This window comes from Lepidothrix coronata, unplaced genomic scaffold (genome assembly GCF_001604755.1).
Source record: "Lepidothrix coronata isolate B3197 unplaced genomic scaffold, Lepidothrix_coronata-1.0 Scaffold31, whole genome shotgun sequence".
Classification (NCBI taxonomy): domain Eukaryota; kingdom Metazoa; phylum Chordata; class Aves; order Passeriformes; family Pipridae; genus Lepidothrix; species Lepidothrix coronata.
This window is the reverse complement of record NW_016690211.1, coordinates 1553267-1566949: the sequence shown is the minus strand read 5'-3', so window position 1 is coordinate 1566949 and position 13683 is coordinate 1553267. Positions and strand designations below refer to the sequence as shown.

The following is a 13683-nucleotide window of genomic DNA, read 5'->3' as shown; positions in this document are numbered from 1 at the left end:
TGAGATTTTGTTGGACATACTGTGTTAATTAGATGTAGAGTTTTGTGGTTTAGAAATGTAAATAGGCTTTCTGCAATGGTATAAATATCCAATAATAAATGTCTTGTTGTATGATAGTGTAACTTCAATTACAGATCAGAGAGATGAAAACATTTAAACTCTGAAAAGGTTGGCTGGTCTGTCACTTAGTGCCAGTACAGAGAGACCATGTTATTGGATAAATACTGTGTGTTGAAATCAGTTAGATCTTGTGCTGTTGACCCAGTGTTTGTATCTGTGCATCTCACATCAACCAAACTGTTGTGATACAGAAATATTTTGGTTTATAATTTAAGCAAAAAGATTCAGACATGGTGAACATCATCGTTATTTCATGAATGTCCTCATGAGATGAAAACATATTTTTAGACAATAAATAGAGTTTATTGTTTTTCTCTTTCTCTGCTTGATTAAGTTTGTCAGAGAGAATCTTTGGCACAGAAATATAAGTAATGAATTTAAATATAGATAGCGGATGTGATCCCCATTCCTTCCACTGTGTTCCAATCTTGTTTTAATAATAACCATAATTAAACTGTGTGCCAACTGCGAATGAATGAGATACTCAGTGAAGGCATCCGTGAAAGCTGTGGGTTTGTTACAAATCCACAATTAAAAGAGATAGGAACATTTCATGAATTTCTTTAGGAGGTAGTCAAGTGATCAAGCATTGCTTAATAAAGTAGGAAGCTGCCACATTGTACAATGATCCCATCCAAGAAGAAAGAGTTATCTGTGTCAATGTATAAACTCAACTGAATGTGCGAGCCTTCTGAAGATGAATATAAATTTACAGGGGTTTATAGGGCAAGTGATACAAGGCTGAATTAGCTAATGTTACTGTTGTTGTTCATTAATTCATTCAGGCTTTATAAAATTTTCAGTTTTCTTCAGCACAGCTAGTGCTAGTTGGGTCATCGTATTGTTCCTCACGTACTAGTATCCCCATTTTCTCTATTATGCCAACACAGATCAGGAGCGGCACTGGCTGCAGGCATGAGCAAGTGTGGAATACTTGCCACTAGTTGATGGACAACTTTTACACAAGATGTGTCCTCACTTCTGGCAGAAGTCCTGCATGCCACACTCATATTGGCAGGCTTACTCATAAGGTGTCAGGTCCCTCAGGACCAAGCAGTCCTCCCTTCCTTTGTTCCCATCAGATGCCACTTTGCCACCGTCAGTCACACTTGTGTGATCTTCAGGCTCCCCATGACTACCTGGCTCCTGAAGCTGTGCCTGCTTGCCAGTGTGGTCCATGCATCCAGAGGTCACACTGACGGAGATCCCATTGTGTGAGCATTTGCATGTTAATGCAAAGATCATCAGCATGTCTGAGGGTAAAAAGACTGAAGATTTCAGCAGTAAATGGCAGTCTCACGTGTCCCAAGAACAGGAGTGCAAGAATAAAGTGGCCTGAGTGCAGACTGCTGTGAAGGCTAGGAAATGGTTATAGTGTCACACAGACCTGGCTGTTAAAGACATTGTGGTTTTCTGTGAGAGGTGCAAAGGATATGTGGAGAAGAATCACAAAAGTAATGGCTGGAAATGTGGTATGTGTTAAGAACAGATCCTGAAAATAAGCATCAGTGCATTTTGACCATGATTAAAATCCAGGAACAAGGGAGGGCTGTATTTCTGATGACATGGAATGTACGCAGAATGTCCTGGACTTGCTGGCCTAGGAGTACTTCTGGGTAAACAAGAACACAGCTTCAAAAGGGTGATCATCATGGGCTAAGGACATCATGGTCCTGTGGGTCTCTGTTGTGCTTCTCAGCTGAGCTTGCTATGTGATGAGGAGAGGTGCAGGACTTCAGAGATACAGTGCTGATGTGAGAGAAAGTGAGCAGCCATAGCACCTGCCATATCTTCTCTTATATTACAGACAGAAGTACATTTTGTCTGCCTCTAAATACAGTCACATCAGGCGGGTTTGGCTGCAGCTTCTTCAGAGGAGGTCATTGTAAGGAAAGTAGGCAACAGCAGTACAAAATATCATTCTCTCTGTAGTTCTGTGACTTCTTATTTCTTATAGTTGTTCCTCTACATTTAAAAATAGAAACTTGCCTGTTTCCCTGTTTGATTTCCTTTGATGCCAGTTTGGTTTGGTTTGGTTTGGTTTTTTTATTGCTGGGGGTTGCGAGGAATGGCGGGGACAAACAGCCACGGCCCCACAACCCCCTCTACAGTGACTCTCCAAGGAAGGCTGGGGGTTTTTGATATATAAGGGCTTCACTAAAGGGCAAAACAGACTGCTATCTCCTCTCACATGCCCCTCACTGCCTGACATATTCCTTTTAACATTTTTCTTACCTTGAATGCCCTTTCCTGAAAACTTATTGCTTCCTTTGACTGGTTCCTCCAAGTTGTATCTTCTTTCCTGCCTATCTCCCTATATCCTACACGCTTCCTGCTCTGTCTAAACATCAGAAGTCTGATGTAGCTCCAGTGCAGAGTACCTTTACTGAGGTTAGTGCAGTTATACAAATGTCATTATATTGAAAATAAAGTTGGGCTCTTGCTTTCTTAATTTACTAAACCTTCATTTCTTTAAATGATCTGTTGGTGTTAAGGACTTTTGTTTGGAATTTATTAGCTTATTTTTAGAGATTCCAAGCCTACAAACTTTTCTAAGTAAATCAGTATCTGGGAATGAAATTATTATGCTTCTAGACAGCCAGAGAGGAATCTTTCTCTGTTGACTATAGGGCTGCTTAAAATTGTGACCTAAACCAGATTTTTAAAGCGATACACCAGTTACATGAGATGGGATTAATCACGTTGATAATCCCTTCAGAGACTGGCCAATTTCTATTCTAGAAGTAGCTATGCTTTTTTATACACTACTGAAAGTCTGCTTCAATTTTTCATACTTCATGGGTTAGTATCCTTTTAGTTTACTGTCTGATTTTATGTGTGTTCTGTTTCTACCTGTTGTTCTTGCTCCAGCGTTGTTCATTCGCCTAAACAGTTTTCCAGTGCTTACTCTCTTTTGTATTTATAGACATACAGTACCTTTATAGGGACAAGTAAGTGCCTGTTCATTTTCAGCTTCGACCTCTACTTTGCCACACTAACCCAGCCAAGTTCTGCCAGTCACATTTGAATAGATAGGCTTTAAAGTCTTACCTCATCTTGGTGACCTTTCTTTTCTTCTGTCCTAATTTGAAAGAATCTTTCTTGAATGTGGGTGACCTGTGCTGTGTGCATATTGAGATCTTACTGCTACCTTAAAATATTCTCCTTAATCCAGTGCTCCTAGGATCACAGTTGCCTTTTCTTGGCAGTTTTCCACCAGAGGCTGAGTGTGCTTGTATAGACTTGCCTGACTGGCTTAAATATTGCTGGTAGTGTAGCCACAGGCACACAGTGCTCATTAAAAACTGAAAAAGCTAACTCAAAATCCTAGGGAAATATTTAGTAGCTATCTCACGCTGCACTGCCTGCTGCCACAGTTACCAAGGCTGCATTACGTCAGCTAGCTGTAAACTGAGTAGCACAGGTATAAACGTCTGAAGTTATCACTGTTACTGACACCAGTGGTAGTTCTTCACTATCACACCTCGTCTTTCACTACTAAATCATTAGTCATTTATTTCTTGTTCTCTTTCTCCTGTCAACCACATTCCAGGGCTGTAAAGCCTGTTTTGATTAGGGGGGAAAATATACATGCAGACCTTAACAGTATATACTTCTCTTACAGAAATTAATATGGTGTGAACAGACTTCTTGGTTCACCTTAATTTTGAAAGTTTCTTCCCTAGGCAGAATCTCACCTTTGTCATCCCCCCACTCCTGTTTTGATTTCCCTGTGTTTAGCACAGTCAAACAGATGCAGAAATAAGACAACCAGCTACAGCCTACTGTATCTTTTTGGGTGGTTTAATACCTGTTAGGTTCTACCATGTGTTCCTTTTCTCATTTTTGAGGTGATAGCATCTTTTCAAGAACACATTTCCTATTTATCAGGAGTGGTGTCATCCCTTTCAACACAGAGAATCACCAGTAGAATTTGTTCACAGCTGGATGAATGCTATGGGAACGTGATAAATTTTAAGGCATAGTTTGTGATACAATCAGCTGTGTCTTTTCTGAAAGCTACATGTTCTGTTCCCCAGCATGCTGTTGCCAGCATTTGTTTGATCCCAGAGTGAGCCTGTTCAGAAATTTACAAATAAGAGGAAAACCAAAGGAATTGTCTTCCACCAGTTAGCTCTCTAAAATACCTTAACAGAGAGCCAAATGGATAGCACAGCACACATGATGGGAGCAACGCAGGTGGAGGTGCAGAGTGGAACTGTTCCTCTCAGCAGCAGCTGTGAGCATAGCCAAACCATACTGAAGGAACACACCTGAAGTTTTGTAATTGCTGTGTGGATAGATCACAAGGTGCGCATTCCTTACCTGAAAATGTTTCTCAAGAAACACAAATGTTTGGCAAGAAACTGTTCATATTTTCATATTCACAGATTGTTTCAAATAGTCTGCAGAACGTCCATTTAGTTACAAGATGTGAACAGTGCCGACCTTGGTTGGAGAGACTTGACCCTATTAACAACTTAACATCCACACCAAAGAAATCTCCTTTCATTATGAAAAAGAATCTTCTTGCTCAATCTTCTCCCTTAAAAAGAATTTTCACTACAAATGCATACATTTTATTTTATGTTCAGTTCACTGGCATGAAGATAAAAATGTAATTCAATGGAAGCATTATGAAGAGTATGTAAAAATGTTTTTATTGAAGTATAGATAGATGACTAGTGAATAGTTATGTCAGTAAATTTCGAAACCTTATTACATAATCTGAAACTTCTCAAATCACAAGAAATAGCAATCAAAGTTACTTTTTTTCCTTCCATTTAATCTGCTTTTTAGTGTAAAGCCAACACCTTTCACTCTGTTGTAAAAAGAATTTATTTTTTCTGCTATTCTAGAATATAAAACATAGACTACTGGTGCACAAAAAGTATTATGGATGCAGTTTGTACTGAAGGGGAATCAGATTTCCCTTGAAAAACAAGAATCATAGACAATAAGCATTTAAAAGGAGCCACAACAACCTGTAGAGTATGTAGCTGATGCTTACAATTATTCTTTTTCTGCTGATGCATTCCTACGCTCTAGAGCACACCTCTCACCTTTAAAGCCGTCACACTCCAAACATTGCTTGCACTAAAGAGAGTCACTGTTTTGCCTCAAGCAAGGAACATAAGTGTTGCAAAACTGACTCCTCCTCTAATGGGGTGAGCATGTACAAGTACACAGAGTTGTATTTCTCCTAGAGCTGCCAGACTGAACATTTTGCAGTCAGAGCTGTAAAGCTTACAGGCTTTTTCTTTGTTTAGCTTTCTTCTGGGTCTTTTCCCCCCCTTTCTTTCTGGATTTTTTTTTTCTTTTAATATATGTGAAACTCGTTCAAACGCTGGATTTTCAAGTCCTTGTTCAGGAAGCATTCATGAACTGGCATGGGTCAACATACATTTCATTACCAGGCAAAAGTAAGTACTGCAGTTAAACCTGTGTTTACCTTACTGTAAAGGGTTTGGTGTTGTTGTATAAAGGACAGAGTAGACTGTAGTTCAATTAGCAGAAATTAAAAACTTAGCAAAAGGTAAAATCAGTTCAGCTTAATGTGGTGTGCTAAATATCATATGGCTTGCATTCTGAAAAATTAAAAAAGCATTTTTACTTGTGATTCAGTGGTCTCTCTTTTAAAATGCTGAAATAAGCTGGACACAGAAATGCCACTCCTTCTGTATTTTTTTTTTAAATGAGAGTTGGATTATGTTTATTATTTTAAAGCATTTTTAATACACCTGGTAGTACTAATTTCATTATACTACTGCTTTTTATCATTTATGTTCGCTAAATATACCTCATTTTTGTTATTCATTAATGAAAATATACTGGTTGAGGAAATAAACCTTCTGGAGCTCCCATAACTGCCGTCATATCTTCCACTGTCTTAATGTTCCCTAGCTGTTATTTTATACTTCCTGTGTTACCCTCTCCTACGCTTGCATATACATTCAGTAGTTATCAGATTCTGTTTTGTGTTATTATTTTCAGAATTCATTGGTATTGGCATAGACTGGCAGCCAAAGGCTGAAGGGAAATGGATCTCAGAGAGAAGGGAAAGAAAAGCTGGTTACTGAGCTGGCAAGGAGTAAAGAAAACGATGTGATCTGATCGAAAGAGCGTCTTTTTAGCCCACTTTTTCATGCATTCTATTGAAACATTGTACTGTCATAATCTGTAACATTTTCACTATTCCAACAGTCACCTGGGAATTCACGAATACCTTGGAATGAATACAGTTTCCTTTGCTATGAGTTCCCTCTAGAGAGCGCAGCAGCCTGCAAGACAGCTTGTGTGGATTCTGTGTCCGTATTAACCAGTGTAAAATTTCTACTGCAGAAGTGCCGTGCTGCAGCTATCAGTCCTTTCTTCTTTTGAGAGTTGCTTTGCTATTACTGAGCTGCACGAGGCACTCCCCCAAGGCAGGCAGATGGATTGCCCAGGCAGTGAACAAGTTTAGCAACAAGTAATGCTTGAACATCTGCATAATGAAAGGAGCCATTTACCATTTTTGCAGCACGAGGCATCTATAGAAAGTCTGTGGCGTTGAATGCACACCAGTCTGGTGTGACAAAGTACAGCCGAGTTAAAGCACAATGCAAGGATTAACACAAATCCTCGCTGTGGCTTGGAGCATGGAGATCTTGAAGGAAAACAAAATCTAGAGAAATGTGGTTAGTGTAAAGGCAGCAAGGAGCAAAAACGGATAGGTAAGCCTAGCATTTTTTTGTGTTGTTAAAACTGAACTGGAAATCTGCCAGACTAAAATCTCATGTGAAAGATGTGATGCTTTGAAAAGGGCCAGTTTTCCAGTAGACTGAGCTCAGTAGGATAGTTCAGGTTTCAGAGTTTTCATCTTTGTTTTTCAGAATGGCTTTAAAGTTAAGCTATTTCCATTGTATTATCATCTTTTTTTCTGTTGCGCAGTGAAAATGTACTTTTTTTATGTGTTGAGCATTCATAGCCCTGGCTGAATTACCACCTGTAGCAAATGAAGCTCTGCTATCCAGAAACAGAGTGCTCAGGAACAAAGGTGGCTTTTGAAAGCTCTGGCCTTCATTTAGAGATTGTGGAAGCTTGACTTCCACATGGTCCTTACTGCACCAAAGCAAATTGAGTTCAGCCACTTCATTCAGCTGCATCAGGATTTGAGATGAAACCTCCGGTGTCCCAGGCATGTTTTTTTCACCAGAATCAGACACAGGTTAATTGCAGACTCATAGAAATGCTTTTTTCCTACTACCTCTTGGTTTTGAAATTAATATTCTGGTACTTCCAGACACTGAAATTTACAAACTTTAAGTTGTTCTCTGTATATTTATGTACTTGCATGTACATATCAATACTTTTTATCCCTCAGGTAGGATTTTTTAGAGTTTTGTCACAAACTCTTGCTATGCAATACCCTTCTTTCAAAGTTCTACTTCTCCCTGAAAACCTTAGTTTTCTGTGGCTGCAGCGCCACTTTTGGTTCCCATTTATATCTTCAGTACAGCTGCCTTTCAGAGAGGTTGTAGGGTTGTTTCACAAGGTAAGATAAAATGGCAACTCAGCCTGTACCCTAAGGTTTTGGTTGTATTAATAAATTGGATTAATCTAATGCTCTAATAACTTTACTTATGAAGACTCTCATTGACCTTTTCCTGGCTGGTCTCCTGCAGTTTTGGGGGGATGCCTTAATTCCCTGGTTTGATATCCACTCTTTTTGGTCTGTGATTGCTATCACATTTCTCCTCAGCCTGGCTCTGAATTGGAAATCTCATATTACATGAGTCTGTTCGTATTCAGGCTGCATGGGCAGCTAGGCTAAACTTAGTTCATTTCAGGCTGTTCTTAACCCTTTTAAAGAACCAGCCCATGTAATTTTAATATAATTTATTTATTGGTCAGCTGTAGCTTTCCCTAGTCTGCAATCCTCCCTCTCACTCTAAGTTATCATTGTGAAGCAATTTAATTCAACATTATTAAATCAAGGGTGCAGGGGTTATTATGAGCTAAATAACAAGAGAACTAAATAACTCTTGTCATTCCTATCTTTTTTATTGCCTGGCCTTACTGAAGAGGTCATGACCTTGCTCTGAGAGAATAGTATCCCACAGCTCTGGTAGATGCAGATTGGTTATGGTTCTATTTAACATGACTTTCATCCTTCTAAAAACTTACTTGTTAATAAACTTTCATATCCAGTCGACTTTTTGCAATCACTTTTTAGCCTTAAAACTTTCTCAGAAATTCCAGTTGAGCCACTGATAATTCTGTTGGTATAAAAATCTTTGCAAATAATCTTGTTGGATTTTTATTTAACTGATTTTTCACTTCATTGCCAATACTGAAAACTATTCTTAAAGAAACTGAAATTATCAGGTTTTCGTAATTGTGTTTTGGCAAGTTGAAAAGACAAAACTTCAGGCTGAGCAAAGCATTCAGCTAATGCTATCTAATCTGAATGAAAAACATTTCATTTTAAAGCCTTTTTTTAGGAATAAAGGAATTAGGAAACTGTCATTAAAATTGTAAAGGTTTTCATCGTAAAAATCTATGATGACTCATGTCAGTGTTTCAGAACACTGTTTAGGTTTTCTTTCTCTTCTGAAATATTTTATTAATATTTTATTATATTAAAATCACAACAGCTTATTTAAATTTTACAGCTCACTTTAGGTTTTGTCTCTGGATTAAAGTTCTAACCAAAAATTTCTCTCAGTCTAAATTAAACCTTTACTTTTCCTTTTCTAAGGTTTACTATTAATTTTGGTATATTCTGGACTAGTACAGATTTTATTCTCGGAATCTTTTGACTACTTTTCCAACTGTTGCTTATCTGTTATGGAGAAGAAGGAATACCTTCTCATCACACAGGTACAAGGAGTTTATGAGACTTGCAGCTGTGGCATCCACCAGTCTTTCTCCCACTTTTTCAAATGCAAACACCAAAATGATCTAGTCATCTCATCTTACCTGGAACATTGCACCGTACTTATTTTTGGTAGAGAAATTACAAACTGTTCAGGTCCTTTAAAGTTCAATCATATTGCATGGCAGTTTTCTACAGCTGATCAACAGAAGTTTTCTCAAGGAATAATTCAGTTCATAGTGTTGAGCAATTAACTTCATATTCCCAGAAGAAGCCTGTGCTTGAAAGAATCCTGCACTGATAGTCATGTTTTCTTTATTTGCTGTATTCTTTTGGAATTTTCTCATGCAGTAAAAAGTTTCATATTTTAAGTTACAGGATAAACAGTGACCTTACAAAGGCTTTTTTTTAACCTATACTTCAAAATAAAGTATGTAGGTTGTTTCAGCTGAAGATTCAGAAGAGTTTGGATCAGAATTATTAACATGAGAAATTAGGAAGCCCTGAACTATGAGGAAATTTATATCCCAAAGCACTTAGTTGCTTCTGTAGTCCAGGCTTCTTGTCTTATGGGTGTTGGGAGGGACAGAGAATTCTAGAAGTATTTGCGGTGTGTGACTATTTCAGAGTAGTACTTAGAAGCTTCTTGAATGTGTACGTTCATGCATCCACATATTTTACTTGTGGAGAATGTGTGAGATGCCTGAGAGGTGCTCTGGTGCCACTGGATGAAGTCTGCAAATTTTTCCATGAGGCACCTTGAACCCAGACTACCCCATAACACAGGTGTCAGTGTAGAGTCATGATGGCTGATAAAGATACAAGGAGTCAGTTACGTGCAGGAAAGATGTCTTCCTCGTTTTATTTTCTCATCTGCTTTTTTATACCCAGGCTGCATGGGCTAGCAGCAAGCAGTATCCTTATTTTAGGTAAGCAAGCAACAGCGTTTTCATTGGCTAGGATCTATGGGTGATACATTTGGCAAAGCTCAAGGCCTTAATGCAGTTCCCACATCCTAGGCCTACCAACTTTACAGCCTGCCTTTGTTTTCTCCATTAGGGCTGCGTACTGACTTCCTTATCATCGAGGATAGACCCGAAACTTTTCCCAGTTGATATCTCCATCCTGGGAGCTAACAGACCCACTATTAACCCCATCAATTTTTTGTTTTTGTCATTTTGTCAGGGTTGTTCGGTGTTTGGTGTTTTGTGTTGTTTTTTTCTTTCAGGTCACACTGCATGGCTCTATTGCCAGCCTGCCCCGGTTTATTATCAAACCTAGGTCCCCCGTGTTGCTTGGGTTTTGTGCCTGGCCTGCTGTTTGTCTGTTTGGGGCCTTTCCTTTTGGTTTGTGTCCTTCCTTTTGCTGTGTGTTTTTTTTTTGTTCCTGCTGGTTGTTGTTTTTTTTGTGTTTGGATTTATTGTGTTGTGTGTTCTTTGGGCCCTGTATGCGTTGACATTGGTGATATTTGTTTCCCTGTTCTAGTAGGGGGAAATTGATGGGGTTAATAGTGGGTCTGTTAGCTCCCAGGATGGAGATGTCGACTGGGAAAAGTTTCGGGTGTATCCTCGATGATAAGGAAGTCAGTACGCAGCCCTAATGGAGAAAACAAAGGCAGGCTGTAAAGTTGGTAGGCCTAGGATGTGGGAACTGCATTAAGGCCTTGAGCTTTGCCAAATGTATCACCCATAGATCCTAGCCAATGAAAACGCTGTTGCTTGCTTACCTAAAATAAGGATACTGCTTGCTGCTAGCAAGGGGTATAAAAAAGCAGATGAGAAAATAAAACGAGGAAGACATCTTTCCTGCACGTAACCGACTCCCTGTATCTTTATCGGCCATCACTACTCTACACTGACACACAGGAACCATTATTCTCCTGCCTGCAGCTTGTACTGGCAAAGTGCAGCCGTGGCTCTGCTTGATAAACTGTCCTTTACTACATATACCCCATACCTATCAGCACATCTGACCAACCAAGCAGAGGATTCTGCTTAGATGCCTTTTATGCTGGTCTAACAAAAAGCACCAAAAAGGAGCTAGGGAATCATTTTACATTTTCTGGTGGTTTTTTCCTGCCCCAGTCGAGGTTAGTGAATTAAAAATGTGAAAGAATAAGTGTTCAAAATTAACGTTAAAAAAACAGTTTTCTGGAATGTTTCTGCTGTTCAGGATTGCATTTAGCTTGAGTCCTATTGCCTTTGTATATAGGTTAGATTATTGTTATGATCCCTCTAGCTTTACAGTTAATGATCTCTGAAAAGACGTCATTGAGCATATTTGTTACATCTGATATAATTTTTTTTCCCTTGTCTTGAGAAATTTTCTAATCTTCTGAATTTCAAACCCCTTACACCCTGAGGTAACCCGAGTCTTTTGACATGGCCATTCTCTTAGCATATTCATTCTTCCCTCAGGGCGAAGTCATTCCATATTAACAGTACTTCTAAGTTGTAACATTTCCACTTCTGGTGAGCATGTGATACATAACATTCCCTGTGAGCAAGTATGTACTGGTTTGTAAAAGCAGTCAATAAACTTGGCACTAATAACTTCTGAAAGCTTTCAGACCTCTAACTGGATCAAGAACAATCAGGAGCAATTGTGATATAAAAATGGAAGTTTTAAAATTCAGGACAGAATAGTCTGATGAAGAGCACGTTTTGGATGCTGCTGTATGGTGTGACCCTTCTTCCTTGGACAGAACAGGAGATCGTCTTTGGAAAAGCAAAGATGACTTGTAGCCAAGTCTACATCTGCTCATAGCTTAATCCAAAAATTGGGTTGCTGCTGTTGCTGTTTCTTCAGCCCTAAACATTAGCTGGGAAATATGAGAGTTTAAGAAAGTCAATTCAAAAAGGATAAGCTTTTCCTTCAAAAGATTCCTTTTGCTTAATCGTGATGCAGAGAGAAAATAAAGAACAATACACATCAGTGATTATAGAGCAAAGTCAACCTACCTTATGAAAGGTCGGTAGATCATGATTTTGTGAACACAGAATAAAGATACCAAAAAATTAAAAGGTACGTACTTTAAGTCAAGAATAAAAATCAGTTTAAAAAGCATTAATAGATAAACTACTTATTTAGATGGAAGTGTTAAGTAAACTACCAGACTTAAATAAACTACTAACTTACCAGGTTCAGTGATAAGGTCTGGGTATGTGAAGGTAAGATCCTTATGTAACCCCTTTGTTTTAAGTAACAATATAAAGTATTTTTGTCTAGATAAGGTAATTGGGTATGATCATACCATTTCGTCTTAATATAAGAGAGATAAAAGATAGTTTGTTGGCTGTTTGTTACTCAAGGTATGTCTTCTAGTCTTCTCTTCAGGAGAAGCTCAGCCTCACATATCTTGTATCATCTCTGTACCCTAATCATCATCATCTATCTGCTTAGCCTGTGTAATGCCAAATTACCTCAAACTGCCTGTAATAGTTACTATTGTATGTAAAAATAGTATTCATATGTAAGTTCTCTCACTAATTATTATATACTGCTTCCTACTTATTTTATGTCTAACACCTGTCTTCATTCCTTATTTGAGTGGTAGCAACCTAGATTTCTATTGATTTAGAAAGTTGAGGAGAGGACGAGAAAATGCTACAACCGATGGAAATGTCATTAGTCTCAGTTGAAGAATAACTTTGGTACAAGATGGTTCAGGCTACATTCCTCCAACTTCTACTGGAAGACCTGACCCTCAAAAGTCTGATGACCACTATCCCCAGAAGCCCTTCTCCCTTTCCCAACCATATGACCCGTTTAGCCCAGAAGTTCATCAGATCCCTCGGGCCTCAGAAGTCCTCCCTTTATCTGCAAAAATCAGCGTTTAGTCATGGTCATGGCCAATACCCCATGTGATCTCAGAACCCCCTGTAACTGGCAGCAGCTGAAACCCTGCCTTTTTCATTGCCACAGGAGTGTGTCAAAGGCCCTCATGCACACACACGCACGCACACATGTGTTCATGTGTGTTCACGAAAACATGTAAAAGTGTAGAACAGTTTAAATGTGTGTTTATACATAGTTACACTTCTTTATAATACACAAAAATCATATTTATAAAATGTGTGTATAAAAGCGTAATTTAGTAAGATATAATAAAATTAGTTGAAAACGTAAGTAGAAAGAAAACAAAATAAAAGGAAAGTACAGTTGAATGGTATGGGAGTATGTCAGAGAGCGGGGAGGCCGTGAAAAAATCTGAATATGCACTGGGCAAAGGGCTAAACTTATGAAGCTATCCAGGAGGCTGCCACCCAGCCCCAGGCCATTCAAAGAATAGACCAGACCTGTGAATCTGCCCAAGAGGCCCCCTTCACCTGACTGCAAACCAACCAGATCACCTTATGGGGCTGTCCTTCAGCTTTGTCCTGTGCTAGAAAATATAGGTAACGTTGCTTACTAAAGTTGAAGACCAGAAGAAAAAAAATAACTTCACAAGAACATGTTTGTAGGGACACCGAGAGCCCAAAAGGTCTTCCTAAAAAGACCATCTGCATTGGAGAGAAGATGTTTGGGCTGGCATTATGAAGACAACAGTTTGTGTGAGGGGGTAGGAGTCAACTTTTGCCTACATCTCAGTGTCCTAACAGCTACTTGTAATCCCATGACAGGAATTATGCTCCATGTATTCCCTTACCCTTATGTTGACATGGATTTTTTAGCACTTTCTGAAAACATGATTCTGGCTGGTTGTG

The 13683-nt window shown here is 38.8% G+C and overlaps 1 protein-coding gene across 6 annotated transcripts in view; it reads left to right on the top strand.

Annotated features, from left to right (window-relative positions):
- The window catches only part of PRLR (prolactin receptor), a 155362-nt gene that overhangs the window by 57813 nt on the left and 83866 nt on the right, over positions 1–13683 (top strand). For 5 of the 6 annotated variants that reach the window (XM_017811159.1, XM_017811162.1, XM_017811160.1 and 2 more), the window contains exon 1: positions 5315–5543. The exons of the other annotated variant lie outside the window; for it this stretch is intronic. The gene's annotated coding sequence lies outside the window, so the exon portion shown is untranslated. Of the gene's footprint in view, positions 1–5314; positions 5544–13683 lie in introns of those variants that run through there. 6 annotated transcript variants of the gene reach the window in all.